This window comes from Oncorhynchus masou, chromosome 1 (assembly GCF_036934945.1).
Source record: "Oncorhynchus masou masou isolate Uvic2021 chromosome 1, UVic_Omas_1.1, whole genome shotgun sequence".
Classification (NCBI taxonomy): Eukaryota; Metazoa; Chordata; class Actinopteri; order Salmoniformes; family Salmonidae; genus Oncorhynchus; species Oncorhynchus masou.
The window spans coordinates 7,108,352-7,130,086 of record NC_088212.1 but is presented as its reverse complement, the minus strand read 5'-3'; the positions used below and the strand labels follow the sequence as shown (position 1 = coordinate 7,130,086).

The 21,735-nt window shown below is 47.1% G+C and overlaps 1 pseudogene; it reads right to left on the bottom strand.

Moving 5' to 3' along the window:
- Positions 1 to 228: 228 nt before the first annotated feature.
- LOC135506075 (sodium-dependent phosphate transporter 2-like) overlaps positions 229 to 21,735 on the bottom strand; it is a 41,289-nt pseudogene continuing 19,782 nt past the window's right edge.

Here is a 21,735-nt window from a genome sequence, read left to right as displayed (position 1 = left end):
CAGGCAGCATGTGATCTAACCCTCTTCTCCAGACACAGTGTAATTAACCATTCCACCCCTCTCCTCTCCCCCTAGCCCCATTCTTAACATTGAGGCCCACTCTTCATTCCCTCGTTCTTTACCCCTCACTTTTATCTCCCCCCACTCTCCATCTCCTTGAGGCCTCCCTCTCTCCTCTTCCTCCCTCTCCCCTTCCCTCTCTCCTCTTCCTCCCTCTCTCCTTCCTCTCTCCTATTTCCTCCCTCTCTCCTTCCTCTCTCCTCTTTCCTCCCTCTCTCCTTCCTCTCTCCTCTTTCCTCCCTCTCTCCTCTCTTCCTCAGACGTAAGGGAGGATGCCGTAGACGAACAGAGCCATGACCGCGCGCTGAACAGCCCCGCCACCGGCACCGTGACGAACCACGCCAGGAAGATGTTACGGAACAACCGCCAATCAACCGCCTTCTTGGAGCGGATCCAGCCAACCGCTACCACCGAGCCCACCTGGTCGTCACGGCAATGCACAAGAGGAGAAGAACACAAAACAGGAACCAAATCAACAGCAGGACAAACCTGGGTTACATTTCTATCAGTTCAACTAGTAGTCCTGGTACACCAAACCTGGTCCTGGAGAAGGGTGAGCAGATGTTGCCACAAGTTACTGCTCAAGACCTGACCTGAGAGTCAGGTGGTTTAGTGCAGGGATAGAACAAAAGCCTGCTGTGAGCCCAGCAGGACTAGGGTTGGTTGGTGACAGACCACAGACTGTAAAGCTCCTAGGTTAGTAGTGCCAGCTGATTTGAACACTTCTATTAGTAGGTTTCTTCAAATCAGTTAGTTGAAGTCTGAACTTTGCAGTTTTTGTTTTATATTTCACCCCTCCTAAAATGGAATACACCCAACTAGAATTCACCCAAATCAATAAATGTCAATTTATGTGTGTATGTTTCCTTTAGTCTATACTTCTGCTAAATTCAGGCTTCCACAAGAACACATATATAATCTAACATATTTACTCACCTTGTCTTCATCAAATATTTAATAGATCAAGCTAACAATAGAACAACATGTCTGTCTGTCTCTCTCTCTGTCTGTCTCTCTCTCTGTCTGTATCTCTCTCTCTCTCTGTCTGTCTCTGTCTGTCTCTCTCTCTGTCTGTATCTCTCTCTGTCTGTATCTCTCTCTTTGTCTGTATCTCTCTCTCTGTCACTCTCTGTCTGTATCTCTCTCTGTCTGTATCTCTCTCTGTCTGTATCTCTCTGTCTGTATCTCTCTCTGTCTGTATCTCTCTGTCTGTATCTCTCTCTGTCTGTATCTCTCTCTGTCTGTATCTCTCTCTGTCTGTATCTCTGAGCGGACTGCTCATATACGGCCAGTGTAACCCGAGCTAGCACCCCTGTGGTGAAGATAGCAGCATCTAAATTTGGGCTGGGTCAGGATGGACTGCCAATGTTTCCAGACCACTCTGACACAGACATTATCTGTGGCTGCGTTTACACAGGCAGCACAATTCTGATCTGTTGCCCAAGTATTGGCAAAGAGCTGATCTGATTGGTCAAAAATCCAATTAGTGAAAAGAATATCAGAAATTAGGCTGCCTGTGTAAACGCTGCCAGTGAGTAACCAAGATGAAATGGACACGTTCCAGACATATCATATTACAGTCGCGTTGAACACATCAACCAATGGGCTGCGTGCAATATCCTCAACTGTTTGATTGCTGTTCCGATTGCTATATCATTCCGATGTGGGTTAGCTGATATGTTAAAACGCCCATCTAGGCGCTGTGTGAGCTCTGACAGGCGACTGCAATGTTGTCAGCCTGGAACGCGCCCCTTGTTTGATGCCGTTTGAACGGAGCTCATGATCACCATCACTACTTTTCACACACCAGCCAGGGTTGAGGGGGTCCACTCGGGGATATATTAGTAAACTGAGTAGGGAATATCTGGTTAATAAACTGGGTTCAACCTGAATGGACCCCTAAACCCTGTACCCAAACACACTCTACAGTGGACTTGAGGTGTGTCACCAGGGTCCTGTTCATTTGGCACCAAACGGATGACAACAGACTAAAAGTTTCATCTTCCGTTACAAGAAAAAACCTTTTGTTGTTGTTGCTACGGCATGCTCTAATGAATGCCCTAATGAATGCTCGAATGAATGCCCTAATGAATGTCCTAATGTATGCTCTAATGAATACCATAATGAATGCTCTAATGAAAACCCTGACGAATGCTCTAATGAATGCCCTAATGGACGCTCCAATGAATGCTCTAATGAACGCCATAATGAATGCTCTAATGAACGATCTAACGAATGCTCCAATGAATGCCCCAATGAAGGCTCTAATGAATACCCCAATGAATGCTCTAATGTATGTCCTCGTGAATGCTCTAATGAATGCCCTAATGAATGCCCTAACGACCCTGATCTCAGCCCCTTGACACATCACACAACAAATTAATAAATCAAACAATCACCACACTGCAGGGACAATAAGGACACAATCAATCAGAAATCATACAGCAGACATAGCTAGCTATTAGCATGTTAAAAAGGTAGTCCTACCAAGGAAGTGGAGGAGGTGAGAAATCAAGAGAGATGGTTTGCATCAGGTCAGGTTGATTTTAGGGAAATTTGAGCCATTTTGAAATCGATTGAAAAAGTCAGTTTTGTTTCTTGTGCATTTTCCCCCAGCAGATGACTGTATTTAATACAAGGCAAATAAAGTTAAACTTTAAAATGTTAAATAGAAGCTTGAATGTATCAAAAGGAGAACACTGACCAAGCCTTCTGCTGAAATGTTGAATGAAGCAGTTGAGTCAGAGTCCTAGAGGGTCAGAGTCCTAGAGGGTCAGAGATCTAGAGGGCCATAGATCTAGAGGGCCAGAGATCTAGAGGGTCAGAGATCTAGAGGGTCAGAGATCTAGAGGGTCAGAGTCCTAGAGGGTCAGAGATCTAGAGGGTCAGAGTCCTAGAGGGCCAGAGATCTAGAGGGTCAGAGATCTAGAGGGTCAGAGATCTAGAGGGTCAGAGTCCTAGAGGGCCAGAGATCTAGAGGGTCAGAGATCTAGAGGGTCAGAACTCTAGAGTGTCAGAGTCCTAGAAGGTCAGAGTCCTAGAGTGTCAGAGTCCTAGAAGGTCAGAGTCCTAGAGGGTCAGAGTCCTAGAGGGTCAGAGTCATAGAGGGTCAGAGTTCTAGAGGGTCAGAGTCCTAGAGGGTTAGAGTCCTAGAGGGTCAGAGTCCTAGAAGGTCAGAGTCCTAGAGGGCCAGGAGTCCGAGAGGGCCAGAGTCCGAGAGGGCCAGAGTCCTAGAGGGTCAGAGTCCTAGAGGGCCAGAGTCCTAGAGGGTCAGATCTAGAGGGTCAGAGTCCTAGAGGGTCAGAGTCCTAGAGGGTCAGAGTCCTAGAGGGTCAGAGTCCTAGAGGGTCAGAGATCTAGAGGGTCAGAGTCCTAGAGGGTCAGAGTCCTAGAGGGCCAGAGATCTAGAGGGCCAGAGATCTAGAGGGCCAGAGTCCTAGAGGGTCAGAGTTCTAGAGGGCCAGAGTCCTAGAGGGTCAGAGTCCTAGAGGGTCAGAGTCCTAGAGGGTCAGAGATCTAGAGGGTCAGAGTCCTAGAGGGTCAGAGTCCTAAAAGGTCAGAGTCCTAAAAGGTCAGAGTCCTAGAGGGTCAGAGTTCTAGAGGGTCAGAGTTCTAGAGGGTCAGAGTCCTAGAGGGTCAGAGTCCTAGAGGGTCAGAGTCCTAGAGGGTCAGAGATTAGAGTGTCAGAGTTCTAGAGGGTCAGAGTCCTAGAGGGTCAGAGCTCTAGAGGGTCAGAGATCTAGAGGGTCAGAGATCTAGAGGGTCAGAGATCTAGAGGGTCAGAGATTTAGAGGGTCAGAGTCCTAGAGGGTCAGAGATCTAGAGGGTCAGAGTCCTAGAGGGTCAGAGCTCTAGTGTCAGAGTCCTAGAAGGTCAGAGTCCTAGAGGGTCAGAGTCCTAGAGGGTCAGAGTCATAGAGGGTCAGAGTTCTAGAGGGTCAGAGTCCTAGAGGGTTAGAGTCCTAGAGGGTCAGAGTCCTAGAAGGTCAGAGTCCTAGAGGGCCAGAGTCCGAGAGGGCCAGAGTCCGAGAGGGCCAGAGTCCTAGAGGGTCAGAGTCCTAGAGGGCCAGAGTCCTAGAGGGTCAGATCTAGAGGGTCAGAGATCTAGAGGGTCAGAGTCCTAGAGGGTCAGATTCCTAGAGGGTCAGAGCTCTAGAGGGTCAGAGATCTAGAGGGTCAGAGATTTAGAGGGTCAGAGTCCTAGAGGGTCAGAGTCCTAGAGGGTCAGAGATCTAGAGGGTCAGAGTTCTAGAGGGTCAGAGTCCTAGAGGGTCCAAGCTCTAGAGTGTCAGAGTCCTAGAAGGTCAGAGTCCTAGAGGGTCGGAGTTCTAGAGTGTCAGAGTCCTAGAAGGTCAGAGTCCTAGAGGGTCAGAGATTTAGAGGGTCAGATATTTAGAGGGTCAGAGATCTAGAGGGTCAGAGTCCTAGAGGGTCAGAGATCTAGAGGGTCAGAGTTCTAGAGGGTCAGAGTCCTAGAGGGTCCAAGCTCTAGTGTCAGAGTCCTAGAAGGTCAGAGTCCTAGAGGGTCGGAGTTCTAGAGTGTCAGAGTCCTAGAAGGTCAGAGTCCTAGAGGGTCAGAGATTTAGAGGGTCAGAGATTTAGAGGGTCAGAGATCTAGAGGGTCAGAGTCCTAGAGGGTCAGAGTCCTAGAGGGTCAGAGATCTAGAGGGTCAGAGATCTAGAGGGTCAGAGATTTAGAGGGTCAGAGATTTAGAGGGTCAGAGATCTAGAGGGTCAGAGATCTATAGGGTCAGAGTCCTAGAGCGTCAGAGCTCTAGTGTCAGAGTCCTATAAGGTCAGAGTCCTAGAGGGCCAGAGTCCTAGAGGGTCAGAGTCCTAGAGGGTCAGAGATCTAGAGGGTCAGAGTTCTAGAGGGTCAGAGTCCTAGAGGGTCAGAGTCCTAGAGGGTCAGAGATCTAGAGGGTCAGAGTTCTAGAGGGTCAGAGTCCTAGAGGGTCAGAGTCCTAGAGGGTCAGAGATCTAGAGGGTCAGAGTTCTAGAGGGTCAGAGTCCTAGAGGGTCAGAGTCCTAGAGGGCCAGAGATCTAGAGGGCCAGAGATCTAGAGGGCCAGAGTCCTAGAGGGTCAGAGTCCTAGAGGGCCAGAGATCTAGAGGGCCAGAGATCTAGAGGGCCAGAGTCCTAGAGGGTCAGAGTCCTAGAGGGCCAGAGATCTAGAGGGCCAGAGATCTAGAGGGTCAGAGTCCTAGAGGGCCAGAGTCCTAGAGGGCCAGAGTCCTAGAGGGTCAGAGTCCTAGAGGGTCAGAGATCTAGAGGGTCAGAGATCTAGAGGGTGCTGCTCCACATGATTGTCTTTCCTCAATGTGTCTGTATCGTGACTGGACACTATAACTGAGAATGAGTCCCACATGGCACCCTATTCCGTATATAGTGCACTAGTTTGGCCCGGACCCTGTGGGCATTGGTCAAAGGTAGTGCCCTATAAAAGGTGGATAAGGGTGTGATTTAGGACGCGGATGAGTCAACCACTGAATAACAGATAACTGAAGTGCAGTGACTAATGGTGTATTTCATTAAATACCTCACGTCATTACTTACACAATCCCATTGAGCTACACAATCATGTTCAGAGACCGTAGGCTAATTTGGCCATGTCAATACCAGTCAGGGTTGCTATACACCTGCATTGCTTGCTGTTTGGGGTTTTAGGCTGGGTTTCTGTACAGCACTTTGAGATATCAGCTGATGTACGAAGGGCTATATAAATAAATTTGATTTGATATACCCATTTGAACTCTGCTACCTATATAACATATAATAAATATATTCACTACGTCTGCTAAGTATCGTGTGAAATGGTAAAACTGAGACCAATCACCAGCGGAGGAAAAGTGCACAACGGGTCAAAGCTGCAACTCAGAGAGTTATGATTGGCTCAGATTCAGTCTAGTGAAGCTGATGGGAGGAGCTACGCGGCTTCACTGACCAACCAGTACGCCAATACCTTGCAGTGGGTGGAGCTTATTGGGATGCCCACATTAGAGGCAATAAGCACTGACAGAGCACTCATTACTTCAACGCAAAACCCACTGTGAAGAGATGGAATAGAGGGAGAGAGAGAGAGAGAGAGAGACAGACAGACAGAGAGAGAGACAGAGAGAGAGAGAGACACAGAGACAGAGAGACAGAGAGAGAGAGAGACAGAGAGAGAGAGAGAGACAGACAGAGAGACAGAGAGAGAGAGAGAGACAGAGAGAGAGAGAGAGAGAGAGAGAGAGAGAGAGAGCAAAATAGATGGAGGGGTACAAAAACACAGAGACGAGAAGTGAGACAGGTAAAGGAGGAGTTGGAGGGTTGCATTTTGGGGAATGAGGCAGCCCAGCCTTCTGAGGCTTTCAGCAAACAACACACCTGTGGGCACAAACACACCACACCACAACATGCCATGTGAGTGTAAGGGTGAGGTGTGGCTGGGAGACCGTCCACCTGTCTCAGTCATACCTTGCAGTGTGTGGTACTGACAGGGATTCCGATATTGGAAGCCAACACAACAGTGAGAGCGGAAGCCAGCTCTATAGTGAATCCGCTGTGAAGAGGACGAGGGAGGGGGGTGGGTGGGAGAGACATCCTTAACCGTCAGTGTTCTGCCTTTTTCACATCATCACACACACAGGCCTTCATAGAAGAGTCACACACACACACACACACACACACACACACACACACACACACACACACACACACATAATAAAACCTTTTAAGAGACCTCAGACTAGAACTTCCATGCAGGATAAGGAGGGGGGTGTTAGGGTTGTATGTGATACAGTAGGGGGGTGTTAGGGTTGTATGTGATACAGTAGGGGGGGGTTAGGGTTGTATGTGATACAGTAGGGGGGATTAGGGTTGTATGTGATACAGTAGGGGGGGGATTAGGGTTGTATGTGATACAGTAGGGGGGATTAGGGTTGTATGTGATACAGTGGGGGGGTGTTAGGGGTTGTATGTGATACAGTGGAGGGGGGGATTAGGGTTGTATGTGAAACAGTAGGGGGGATTAGGGTTGTATGTGATACAGTAGGGGGGTTAGGGTTGTATGTGATACAGTGGGGGGGGATTAGGGTTGTATGTGATACAGTAGGGGGGGATTAGGGTTGTATGTGATACAGTGGGGGGGGGGGATTAGGGTTGTATGTGATACAGTAGGGTGGGGGGGGGTTAGGGGTTGTATGTGATACAGTGGAGGGGGGGATTAGGGTTGTATGTGATACAGTGGGGGGGTGTTAGGGGTTGTATGTGATACAGTGGAGGGGGGATTAGGGTTGTATGTGAAACAGTAGGGGGGGGATTAGGGTTGTATGTGATACAGTAGGGGGGTTAGGGTTGTATGTGATACAGTGGGGGGGGGGATTAGGGTTGTATGTGATACAGTGGAGGGGGGTTGGGGTTGTATGTGATACAGTAGGGGGGTTAGGGTTGTATGTGATACAGTAGGGGGGATTAGGGTTGTATGCGATACAGTAGGGGGGTTAGGGTTGTATGTGATACAGTAGGGGGGTTAGGGTTGTATGTGATACAGTAGAGGGGGGTTAGGGTTGTATGTGATACAGTAGAGGGGGGTTAGGGTTGTATGTGATACAGTAGGGTGGGGGGGTTAGGGTTGTATGTGATACAGTAGGGTGGGGGGGGTTAGGGTTGTATGTGATACAGTAGGGGGGTTAGGGTTGTATGTGATACAGTAGGGTGGGGGGGTTAGGGTTGTATGTGATACAGTAGGGTGGGGGGGGGTTAGGGTTGTATGTGATACAGTAGGGTGGGGGGTTAGGGTTGTATGTGATACAGTAGGGGGGGGTTAGGGTTGTATGTGATACAGTAGGGGTGGGGGGGGTTAGGGTTGTATGTGATACAGTAGGGGGGTTAGGGTTGTATGTGATACAGTAGGGGGGTTAGGGTTGTATGTGATACAGTAGGGTGGGGGGGTTAGGGTTGTATGTGATACAGTAGGGTGGGGGGTTAGGGTTGTATGTGATACAGTAGGGTGGGGGGGGGTTAGGGTTGTATGTGATACAGTAGGGGGGTTAGGGTTGTATGTGATACAGTAGGGTGGGGGGTTAGGGTTGTATGTGATACAGTAGGGGGGTGTTAGGGTTGTATGTGATACAGTAGGGGGGTTAGGGTTGTATGTGATACAGTAGGGGGGTTAGGGTTGTATGTGATACAGTAGGGGGTGTTAGGGTTGTATGTGATACAGTAGGGGGGTTAGGGTTGTATGTGATACAGTAGGGGGTGTTAGGGTTGTATGTGATACAGTAGAGGGGGATTTAGGGTTGTATGTGATACAGTAAGGGGGGGTTAGGGTTGTATGTGATACAGTAGGGGGGGGGGGTAGGGTTGTATGTGATACAGTGGAGGGGGGGTTAGGGTTGTATGTGATACAGTGGTGGTGGGGGGGGGTAGGGTTGTATGTGATACAGTAGGGGGGGGGTAAGGGTTGTATGTGATACAGTAGGGGGGTTAGGGTTGTATGTGATACAGTGGAGGGGGTTAGGGTTGTATGTGATACAGTAGGGGGGGGTTGGGGTTGTATGTGATACAGTAGGGGGGATTAGGGTTGTATGTGATACAGTAGGGGGGATTAGGGTTGTATGTGATACAGTAGGGGGGATTAGGGTTGTATGTGATACAGTGGGGGGGGTGTTAGGGGTTGTATGTGATACAGTGGAGGGGGATTAGGGTTGTATGTGAAACAGTAGGGGGGGGATTAGGGTTGTATGTGATACAGTAGGGGGGTTAGGGTTGTATGTGATACAGTGGGGGGGGATTAGGGTTGTATGTGATACAGTAGGGGGGATTAGGGTTGTATGTGATACAGTGGGGGGGGGATTAGGGTTGTATGTGATACAGTGGGGGGGTGTTAGGGGTTGTATGTGATACAGTGGAGGGGGGGATTAGGGTTGTATGTGAAACAGTAGGGGGGATTAGGGTTGTATGTGATACAGTAGGGGGGTTAGGGTTGTATGTGATACAGTGGGGGGGGATTAGGGTTGTATGTGATACAGTGGAGGGGGGTTGGGGTTGTATGTGATACAGTAGGGGGGTTAGGGTTGTATGTGATACAGTAGGGGGGGGATTAGGGTTGTATGCGATACAGTAGGGGGGTTAGGGTTGTATGTGATACAGTAGGGGGGTTAGGGTTGTATGTGATACAGTAGAGGGGGGTTAGGGTTGTATGTGATACAGTAGAGGGGGGTTAGGGTTGTATGTGATACAGTAGGGTGGGGGGGTTAGGGTTGTATGTGATACAGTAGGGTGGGGGGTTAGGGTTGTATGTGATACAGTAGGGGGTTAGGGTTGTATGTGATACAGTAGGGTGGGGGGGGGTTAGGGTTGTATGTGATACAGTAGGGTGGGGGGGGTTAGGGTTGTATGTGATACAGTAGGGTGGGGGGGGTTAGGGTTGTATGTGATACAGTAGGGGGGGGTTAGGGTTGTATGTGATACAGTAGGGGTGGGGGGGGTTAGGGTTGTATGTGATACAGTAGGGGGGTTAGGGTTGTATGTGATACAGTAGGGGGGTTAGGGTTGTATGTGATACAGTAGGGTGGGGGGGTTAGGGTTGTATGTGATACAGTAGGTTGGGGGGTTAGGGTTGTATGTGATACAGTAGGGTGGGGGGGGGTTAGGGTTGTATGTGATACAGTAGGGGGTTAGGGTTGTATGTGATACAGTAGGGTGGGGGGGGGTTAGGGTTGTATGTGATACAGTAGGGGGTGTTAGGGTTGTATGTGATACAGTAGGGGGGTTAGGGTTGTATGTGATACAGTAGGGGGGTTAGGGTTGTATGTGATACAGTAGGGGGTGTTAGGGTTGTATGTGATACAGTAGGGGGGGGTTAGGGTTGTATGTGATACAGTAGGGGGGTGTTAGGGTTGTATGTGATACAGTAGAGGGGGGATTTAGGGTTGTATGTGATACAGTAAGGGGGGTTAGGGTTGTATGTGATACAGTAGGGGGGTAGGGTTGTATGTGATACAGTGGAGGGGGGGGTTAGGGTTGTATGTGATACAGTAGAGGGGGTGTTAGGGTTGTATGTGATACAGTGGTGGTGGGGGGTAGGGTTGTATGTGATACAGTAGGGGGGGGGGTAAGGGTTGTATGTGATACAGTAGGGGGGTTAGGGTTGTATGTGATACAGTGGAGGGGGTTAGGGTTGTATGTGATACAGTAGGGGGGTTGGGGTTGTATGTGATACAGTGGGGGGGGGGGGTTAGGGTTGTATGTGATACAGTAGGGGGGTTGGGGTTGTATGTGATACAGTGGAGGGGGGGGGTTAGGGTTGTATGTGATACAGTAGGGGGGGGGTTGTATGTGATACAGTAGGGGGGTTGGGTTGTACGTGATACAGTAGGGGGGGTTAGGGTTGTATGTGATACAGTAGAGGGGGGTTAGGGTTGTATGTGATACAGTAGGGGGGTTGGGGTTGTATGTGATACAGTGGGGGGGGGGTTAGGGTTGTATGTGATACAATAGGGGGGTTGGGGTTGTATGTGATACAGTGGAGGGGGGTTAGGGTTGTATGTGATACAGTAGAGGGGGTTAGGGTTGTATGTGATACAGTAGGGGGGTTGGGGTTGGGGTTGTATGTGATACAGTAGGGGGGTTGGGGTTGTATGTGATACAGTGGAGGGGGGTTGTATGTGATACAGTAGGGGGGTTGGGGTTGTATGTGATACAGTAGAGGGGGTTAGGGTTGTATGTGATACAGTAGGGGGGTTGGGGTTGTATGTGATACAGTAGGGGGGTTAGGGTTGTATGTGATACAGTAGGGGGGGGGGTTGTATGTGATACAGCAGGGGGGTTGGGGTTGTATGTGATACAGCAGGGGGGTTGGGGTTGTATGTGATACAGTAGGGGGGTTGGGGTTGGGGTTGTATGTGATCCAGTAGGGGGGTTGGGGTTGTATGTGATACAGTAGGGGGGTTGGGGTTGTATGTGATACAGTAGGGGGGTTGGGGTTGGGGTTGTATGTGATCCAGTAGGGGGGTTGGGGTTGTATGTGATACAGTAGGGGGGTTAGGGTTGTATGTGATACAGTAGGGGGGGGTTGTATGTGATACAGCAGGGGGGTTGGGGTTGTATGTGATACAGCAGGGGGGTTGGGGTTGTATGTGATACAGTAGGGGGGTTGGGGTTGGGGTTGTATGTGATCCAGTAGGGGGGTTGGGGTTGCATGTGATACAGTAGGGGGGTTGGGGTTGTATGTGATACAGTAGGGGGGGGTTAGGGTTGTATGTGATACAGTAGGGGGGTTAGGGTTGTATGTGATACAGTGGAGGGGGGTTAGGGTTGTATGTGATACAGTAAGGGGGGTTAGGGTTGTATGTGATACAGTAGGGGAGGGGGGTTAGGGTTGTATGTGATACAGTAGGGGGGATTAGGGTTGTATGTGATACTGTAGAGGGGGTTAGGGTTGTATGTGATACAGTAGGGGGGTTAGGGTTGTATGTGAACAGTAGGGGGGATTAGGGTTGTATGTGATACAGTGGAGGTGGGGGTTGGGGTTGTATGTGATACAGTAGGGGGGTTGGGGTTGTATGTGATACAGTAGGGGGGTTGGGGTTGTATGTGATACAGTGGAGGGGGGGGTTAGGGTTGTATGTAATACAGTGAGGGGGGTTAGGGTTGTATGTGATACAGTAGAGGGGGGTTAGGGTTGTATGTGATACAGTAGAGGGGGTTAGGGTTGTATGTGATACAGTAGGGGGGGTTAGGGTTGTATGTGAACAGTAGGGGGGATTAGGGTTGTATGTGATACTGTAGGGGAGGGGGGTTAGGGTTGTATGTGATACTGTAGGGGGGTTAGGGTTGTATGTGACACAGTAGGAGGGGGGGTTTGGGTTGTTTGTGAAATAGTAGGGGGGTTAGGGTTGTATGTGATAAGGTAGGGGGGGGGGTTAGGGTTGTATGTGATACTGTAGGGGGGTTAGGGTTGTATGTGACACAGTAGGGGGGGGTTAGGGTTGTTTGTGAAATAGTAGGGGGGTTAGGGTTGTACGTGATACAATAGGGGGGTTGTATGTCCTACAGTGGGGGGGGGTGGTTTATGTTATACAGTGGAAGGGGGGGGTTAGGGTTGTATGTCCTACAGTGGGGGTGGGGGTTGTATGTCCTACAGTAGGGGGGTTGGGGTTGTATGTCCTACAGTGGGGGGGGTCGTATGTCCTATAGTGGGGGGTCGTATGTCCTACAGTGGGGGGGTTAGGGTTGTATGTCCTACAGTGGGGGGGGGTCGTATGTCCTATAGTGGGGGTAGGGTTGTGAATCTCAGACTATTTCAAGTTTAAATACACACAATGAGGAAATTAATGGTAATGGCCACTAGAGGAAGGAGAGTCTTTAGAGACTTTGAGAACCACAGCTAAAACCGTCCTTTATCCCTAGAAGAAAAGCTTGCCTCTGATGGAAGAGAATGGTGTGAGAGGGGACGGAGAGGGGAAAGAGAGGAGAAGGAGAGGAGGAGGAGAGAGGAAAGAGGAGAAGGAGAGGAGGAGGAGAGAGGAAAGAGGAGAAGGAGAGGAGGAGGAGAGAGGAAAGAGAGGAGAAAGAGAGGAGGAGGAGATAGGAAAGAAGAGAAGGAGAGGAGGAGGAGAGAGGAAAGGAGGAGGAGGAGAGGAGGAGGAGAGAGGAAAGAGGAGAAGGAGAGGAGAAGGAGAGGGGAAAGAGGAGAAGGAGAGGAGGAGGAGAGAGGAAAGAGAGGAGGAGAGGAGAAGGAGAGGGGAAAGAGGAGAAGGAGAGGAGGAGGAGAGAGGAAAGAGAGGAGGAGAGAGGAAAGAGGAGGAGAGAGGAAAGAGAGGAGAAAGAGAGAGGAAAAGAGGAGGAGAGGAGAAGAAGAGGGGAAAGAGGAGAAGGAGAGAGGAAAGAGGAGAAGGAGACAGGAAAGAATGGAGAAGGAGAGGAACGAGAGGAGAAGGAGAGGGGAGCAGGAGAGTGAAAAGAGGAGAAGGAGAGGGGAAAGAGGAGAAGGAGAGGAGGAGAGGAAAGAGGAGAAGCAGAGGGGAAGGAGAGAGGAAAGAGGAGAAGGAGAGATGAACGAGAGGAGAAGGAGAGGGGAAGGAGAGAAGAAGGAGAGGAGGAGAGGGGAAGGAGAGGGGAAAGAGAGAGGAAAGAGGAGAAGGAGAGGAGGAGGAGAGGGGAAAGAGAGGGGAAGGAGGAGAAGGAGAGTAGAGAGGAAAGAGAGGAGAAGGAGAGGAGGAGGAGAGGGGAAAGAGAGGGGAAGGAGAAGGTGATGAGAAGGAGAGGAGGAGAGGGGAAGGAGGAGACGGAGAGGAGAAGGAGAGAGGAAAAAGGGGAGGAGGAGGAGAGGGGAAAGAGAGGGGAAGGAGGAGAAGGAGAGGAGAAGGAAAGGGGAAGGAGAGGGGAAGGAGGAGAAGGAGAGGAGAAGGAAAGGGGAAGGAGAGGGGAAAGAGAGGGGAAGGAGGAGAAGGAGAGGAGAAGGAAAGGAGAGGGGAAAGAGAGGAGAAGGAAAGGGGAAAGAGAGGGTAAGTCATGGAGCAGGATAGTGAGAAGGAGAGGGTAGGGTTCTAAGAGGCATTGTTCTAGTGAGGTGGAAAGGGTTAGGAAAGGGGAAAGAGAGGAGAAAGAGAACAGCGAGATAGAGAGAGAGAAAGAGGAGACAGACCCTGCGAGGGAGCGAATGAGGCAGGGAGAGATGGAGCACTCAGCCTGCTGAGCTCTCTGCTCCTTCTGGCAATAACACAAAGGGTTAAATCAGTCCGGCTCCACCATGCTAGGTGTGTGTCTGAGCTCTGCTGTGCCAGAGCTGCTTCATGTTGCTGGCTGCCTGTCTGTGGGTCAAAGTGACGTTAACATGACGTCCGCTGTGCTTGGCCTGCTTTACGTTGCTGGGTTAGAAGAGGAAGAGACACACGACAGAGAATTCTGGATGAGATTCCAGTGAGGTGGATAGGGTTCTAAGAACAGGATTCTAGTGAGGTGGATAGGGTTCTAAGAAGCAGGATTCTAGTGAGGTGGATAGGGTTCTAAGAACAGGATTCGAGTGAGGTGGATAGGGTTCTAAGAACAGGATTCTAGTGAGGTGGATAGGGTTCTAAGAAGCAGGATTCTAGTGAGGTGGATAGGGTTCTAAGAAGCAGGGTTCTAGTGAGGTGGATAGGGTTTTAAGAACAGGATTCTAGTGAGGTGGATAGGGTTCTAAGAACAGGATTCTAGTGAGGTGGATAGGGTTCTAAAAGCAGGATTCTAGTGAGGTGGATAGGGTTCTAAGAAGCAGGGTTCTAGTGAGGTGGATAGGGTTTTAAGAACAGGATTCTAGTGAGGTGGATAGGGTTCTAAGAACAGGATTCTAGTGAGGTGGATAGGGTTCTAAGAAGCAGGATTCTAGTGAGGTGGATAGGGTTCTAAGAAGCAGGGTTCTAGTGAGGTGGATAGGGTTTTAAGAAGCAGGATTCTAGTGAGGTGGATAGGGTTCTAAGAAGCAGGGTTCTAGTAAGGTGGATAGGGTTCTAAGAAGCAGGGTTCTAGTGAGGGGTGTAGGGTGCAGTCTCAAGGTTCTAAGAAGCATAACTAGGATAATTCACTCAGAACGATTCTATGAAGGATCTAAAGGGTTTTAGAGCAGAGAAGGGTTCTAGTGAGGATCAAGGAAGACTAGAGCAGAGAATGGTTCTAGTGATTATCAAGGAAGACTAGAGCAGAGAAGGGTTCTAGTGAGGATCAAGGAAGACTAGAGCAGAGAAGGGTTCTAGCCTTGTTGAGGAGTAGCTTCTAGTGGTCCTACAGGGGTGTATGAATGGTTCAGTTCAGGAGAAAGGGCCCATGCAGACTTCATCATGCAGATACAGACATACAGACAGGCAACAAGCAACAGTAAAGTGTAAAGCTGTGAGCCTTTTAGTATATTCAACTGTGCGCATGTGTACTGAACCGAAATATAAACGCAACATGTAAAGTGATGGTCCCATGTTTCATGAGCTGAAATAAAAGATCCCAGAAATGTTCTCAAATTTTGTGCACAAATTTGTTTAAATCCCTGTTAATGAGCAATTCTACCCTGCCACGATAATCCATCCACCTGACAGGTGTGGCATATCAAGAAGCCGATTAAACAGCATGATCATTACACAGGTGCACCTTGTGCTGGGGACAATAAAAGTCCACTCTAAAATGTGCATTTTTGTCACACAACACAATGCCACAGATGTCTCAAGTTTTGAGGGAGTGTGCAAATTGGCATTCTGACTTCAGGAATGTCCACCAGAGCTGTTGCCAGAGAATTTCATGTTCATTTCTCTACCATAAGCCGGCTCCAAAATCTTTTTTGAGAATTTGGCAGTAAGTCCAACCGGCCTCACAACCGCAGACCACATGTAACCACGCCGGCCCAGGACCTCCACAACCAGCTTCTTCACCTGCGGGATCTTCTGAGACCAGACACCCAGACAGCTGATGACCAAAGAATGTCTGCACAAACTGTCAGAAACCGCCTCAGGGAAGCTCATCTGCATCCTCGCCGTCTTCACCAGGGTCTTGACCTGACTGCAGTTCAGCATGATGAGACAGCTTGTTCCAGTTCCCGCCAATATCCAGCAACTTCACACAGCCATTGAAGAGGAGTGGGACAACATTCCACAGGCCACAATCAACAGCCTGATCAACTCTATGTGAAGGAGATGTGTCGCGCTGCATGAGGCCAATGGTGGTCACACCAGATACTGACTGGTTCTGATCCACACCAGATACTGACTGGTTCTGATCCACACCAGATACTGACTGGTTTTCTGATCCACACCAGATACTGACTGGTTCTCTGATCACACCAGATACTGACTGGTGTTCTGATCCACACCAGATACTGACTGGTTCTGATCCACACCAGATACTGACTGGTGTTTTGATCCACACCAGATACTGACTGGTGTTCTGATCCACACCAGATACTGACTGGTTCTGATCCACACCAGATACTGACTGGTTCTGATCCACACCAGATACTGACTGGTTTTCTGATCCACACCAGATACTGACTGGTTCTGATCCACACCAGATACTGACTGGTTTTCTGATCCACACCAGATACTGACTGGTTTTCTGATCCACACCAGATACTGACTGGTTCTGATCCACACCAGATACTGACTGGTTTTCTGATCCACACCAGATACTGACTGGTTTTCTGATCCACACCAGATACTGACTGGTGTTCTGATCCACACCAGATACTGACTGGTTCTGATCCACACCCCTACTTATTTTAAAGGTATCTGTGACCAACAGATGCATATCTGTATTCTCAGTCATAAATCCATAGATTAGGACCTAATGAATCTATTTCAATTCACTGATCTCCTTATGACCTGTAACTCAGTAAAATCGTGTAAATTGTTGCATGTTGCATTTATATTTTTGTTCAGTGAATATATGAGTGAGTATATGATTCAGTGTATGAGTGAGTATATGAGTCAGTGTATGAGTGACTATATGAGTCAGTGTATGAGTGACTATATGAGTCAGTGTATGAGTGACTATATGATTCAGTGTATGAGTGACTATATGATTCAGTGTATGAGTGACTATATGATTCAGTCTATGAGTGACTATATGATTCAGTGTATGAGTGACTATATGAATCAGTCTAGGAGTGAGTACATGATTCAGTGTATGAGTGACTATATGATTCAGTGTATGAGTGAGTATATGAGTCAGTGTATGAGTGTCTATATGATTCAGTGCATGAGTGTCTATATGAGTCAGTGTATGAGTGAGTATATGAGTCAGTGTATGAGTGACTATACGATTCAGTGTATGAGTGACTATATGAGTCAGTGTATGAGTGTCTATATGATTCAGTGTATGAGTGACTATACGATTCAGTGTATGAGTGTCTATATGATTCAGTGTATGAGTGACTATATGAGTCAGTGTATGAGTGACTATATGAGTCAGTGTATGAGTGACTATACGATTCAGTGTATGAGTGACTATATGAGTCAGTGTATGAGTGTCTATATGATTCAGTGTATGAGTGACTATATGAGTCAGTGTATGAGTGACTATATGAGTCAGTGTATGAGTGACTATATGATTCAGTGTATGAGTGACTATACGAGTAGGTGTATGAGTGACTATATGAGTCAGTGTATGAGTGTCTATATGATTCAATGTATGAGTGAGTATATGATTCAGTGTATGAGTGACTATATGAGTCAGTGTATGAGTGACTATATGAGTCAGTGTATGAGTGACTATATGATTCAGTGTATGAGTGACTATATGAGTCAGTGTATGAGTGACTATATGATTCAGTGTATGAGTGACTATATGAGTCAGTGTATGAGTGACTATATGATTCAGTGTATGAGTGACTATATGAGTCAGTGTATGAGTGACTATATGAGTCAGTGTATGAGTGACTATATGAGTCAGTGTATAAGTGTCTATATGATTCAATGTATGAGTGAGTATATGATTCAGTGTATGAGTGACTATATGAGTCAGTGTATGAGTGACTATATGAGTCAGTGTATGAGTGACTATATGAGTCAGTGTATGAGTGACTATATGAGTCAGTGTATGAGTGAGTATATGATTCAGTGTATGAGTGACTATATGATTCAGTGTATGAGTGACTATATGATTCAGTCTATGAGTGACTATATGATTCAGTGTATGAGTGACTATATGAATCAGTTTATGAGTGAGAATATGAATCAGTGTATGAATGAGTTTATGAATCAGTGTATGAATGAGGATATGATTCAATGTATGAGTGAGTATATGATTCAGTGTATGAGTGACTATATGAGTCAGTGTATGAGTGACTATATGAGTCAGTGTATGAGTGACTATATGAGTCAGTGTATAAGTGTCTATATGATTCAATGTATGAGTGAGTATATGATTCAGTGTATGAGTGACTATATGAGTCAGTGTATGAGTGACTATATGAGTCAGTGTATGAGTGACTATATGAGTCAGTGTATGAGTGACTATATGAGTCAGTGTATGAGTGAGTATATGATTCAGTGTATGAGTGACTATATGATTCAGTGTATGAGTGACTATATGATTCAGTCTATGAGTGACTATATGATTCAGTGTATGAGTGACTATATGAATCAGTCTATCAGTGACTATATGATTCAGTGTATGAGTGACTATATGAATCAGTTTATGAGTGAGAATATGAATCAGTGTATGAATGAGTTTATGAATCAGTGTATGAATGAGGATATGATTCAATGTATGAGTGAGTATATGATTCAGTGTATGAGTGACTATATGAGTCAGTGTATGAGTGACTATATGAGTCAGTGTATGAGTGACTATATGAGTCAGTGTATGAGTGACTATATGAGTCAGTGTATGAGTGAGTATATGATTCAGTGTATGAGTGACTATATGATTCAGTGTATGAGTGACTATATGATTCAGTCTATGAGTGACTATATGATTCAGTGTATGAGTGACTATATGAATCAGTCTATCAGTGACTATATGATTCAGTGTATGAGTGACTATATGAATCAGTTTATGAGTGAGAATATGAATCAGTGTATGAATGAGTTTATGAATCAGTGTATGAATGAGGATATGATCAGTGTATGAGTGACTATCTGAATCAGTCTAGGAGTGAGTACATGATTCAGTGTATGAGTGACTATATGATTCAGTGTATGAGTGACTATATGATTCAGTGTATGAGTGAGTATATGAATCAGTGTATGAATGAGTATATGAATCTATGTTTAAGTGAGGATATGAATCAGTCTAGGAGTGAGTACATGATTCAGTGTATGAGTGACTATATGATTCAGTGTATGAGTGAGTATATGAATCAGTCTAGGAGTGAGTACATGATTCAGTGTATGAGTGACTATATGATTCAGTGTATGAGTGACTATATGAATCAGTGTATGAGTGACTATATGAGTCCGTGTATGAGTGACTATATGAGTCAGTGTATGAGTGACTATACGATTCAGTGTATGAGTGACTATATGAGTCAGTGTATGAGTGTCTATATGATTCAGTGTATGAGTGACTATATGAGTCAGTGTATGAGTGACTATATGAGTCAGTGTATGAGTGACTATATGATTCAGTGTATGAGTGACTATACGAGTCAGTGTATGAGTGACTATATGAGTCAGTGTATGAGTGACTATATGAGTCAGTGTATGAGTGTCTATATGATTCAATGTATGAGTGAGTATATGATTCAGTGTATGAGTAACTATATGAGTCAGTGTATGAGTGACTATATGATTCAGTGTATGAGTGACTATATGAGTCAGTGTATGAGTGACTATATGATTCAGTGTATGAGTGACTATATGAGTCAGTGTATGAGTGACTATATGAGTCAGTGTATGAGTGACTATATGAGTCAGTGTATAAGTGTCTATATGATTCAATGTATGAGTGAGTATATGAGTCAGTGTATGAGTGACTATATGAGTCAGTGTATGAGTGACTATATGAGTCAGTGTATGAGTGACTATATGAGTCAGTGTATGAGTGACTATATGAGTCAGTGTATGAGTGAGTATATGAGTCAGTGTATGAGTGACTATATGATTCAGTGTATGAGTGACTATATGATTCAGTGTATGAGTGACTATATGATTCAGTCTATGAGTGACTATATGATTCAGTGTATGAGTGACTATATGAATCAGTCTATCAGTGACTATATGATTCAGTGTATGAGTGACTATATGAATCAGTTTATGAGTGAGAATATGAATCAGTGTATGAATGAGTTTATGAATCAGTGTATGAATGAGGATATGATCAGTGTATGAGTGACTATCTGAATCAGTCTAGGAGTGAGTACATGATTCAGTGTATGAGTGACTATATGATTCAGTGTATGAGTGACTATATGATTCAGTGTATGAGTGAGTATATGAATCAGTGTATGAATGAGTATATGAATCTATGTTTAAGTGAGGATATAAATCAGTCTAGGAGTGAGTACATGATTCAGTGTATGAGTGACTATATGATTCAGTGTATGAGTGAGTATATGAATCAGTCTAGGAGTGAGTATATGATTCAGTGTATGAGTGACTATATGATTCAGTGTATGAGTGACTATATGAATCAGTGTATGAATGAGGATATGATTCAGTGTATGAGTGACTGTATGATTCAGTGTATGAATGAGTATATGAATCAGTGTATGAATGAGTATATGAATCTATGTTTAAGTGAGGATATGAATCAGTCTAGGAGTGAGTACATGATTCAGTGTATGAGTGACTATACGATTCAGTGTATGAGTGAGTATATGAATCAGGCTAGGAGTGAGTACATGATTCGGTGTATGAGTGAGTGTATTTGACAACTGGGTTAGAAGCTGTTTCTTATATTTGACAAGATTGTTCTGTGATGTAATTGGTAGTTGTGTTGAACTGTATTTGAATGCTGTGTGCATGTATTCAAATGCATGTCATCCTTCCACCTACCCACTCACTCACCCACCCAGCCAGCCAGCCACCCACCCACCCACCCAGCCAGCCAGCCAGCCAGCTAGCTACCCACCCACCCACCCAGCCAGCCAGCTACCCAGCCAGCCAGCCACCCACCCACCCACCCAGCCAGCCAGCCAGCTACCCACCCACCCAGCCAGCTACCCAGCCAGCCAGCCAGCCAGCCAGCCAGCCAGCTACCCAGCCACCCACCCAGCCAGCCAGCCAGCCAGCCAGCCAGCGCCAGCTACCCACCCAGCCAGGCAGCCAGCCAGCTACCCAGCCAGCCAGCCAGCCAGCCAGCTACCCCCCCCCCCCCCCCGTCCCTTCTCTCACCTGGAGGGGGTGATGGGGGTGAGATCCTTGCCCATGGTTTGGATCACCCGGCGCCCCCAAACCCAGAGGCCGCAACAGATTCCAACGCCCCCGTAGAACAGCAACCAGATGGGGGTGGCGGCGTCCTGCATCACCCCGCCTTGTTCATAGATCATCCACAGCGCCACCAACGGGCCGATGGCGTTACTGCCAGAGGGGGGGGGGGTAGAGGATATAGAATGACAGATTCATGAATAACTCATTAGAACGTATAGTTTTGTGGATAACATGATATGGCAGTTTGCAGCGGGAAGTCAGTGTCAGGTAGGTTCCTTTCTGTTTGGGAGGGGAAGTCGTGTCAGGTAGTGTCCTTTCTGTTTGAGAGGGAAGTCGTGTCAGGTAGTGTCCTTTCTGTTTGAGAGGGGAAGTCGTGTCAGGTAGTGTCCTTTCTGTTTGGGAGGGGAAGTCGTGTCAGGTAGTGTCCTTTCTGTTTGAGAGGAAGTCGTGTCAGGTAGTGTCCTTTCTGTTTGAGAGGGAAGTCGTGTCAGGTAGTGTCCTTTCTGTTTGAGAGGGGAAGTTGGTGTCAGGTAGTGTCCTTTCTGTTTGAGAGGGAAGTCGTGTCAGGTAGTGTCCTTTCTGTTTGAGAGGGGAAGTCGTGTCAGGTAGTGTCCTTTCTGTTTGAGAGCGAAGTCGTGTCAGGTAGTGTCCTTTCTGTTTGAGAGGGGAAGTCGTGTCAGGTAGTGTCCTTTCTGTTTGAGAGGGAAGTCGTGTCAGGTAGTGTCCTTTCTGTTTGAGAGGGGAAGTTGTGTCAGGTAGTGTCCTTTCTGTTTGGGAGGGAAGTCGTGTCAGGTAGTGTCCTTTCTGTTTGGGAGGGAAGTCGTGTCAGGTAGTGTCCTTTCTGTTTGAGAGGGAA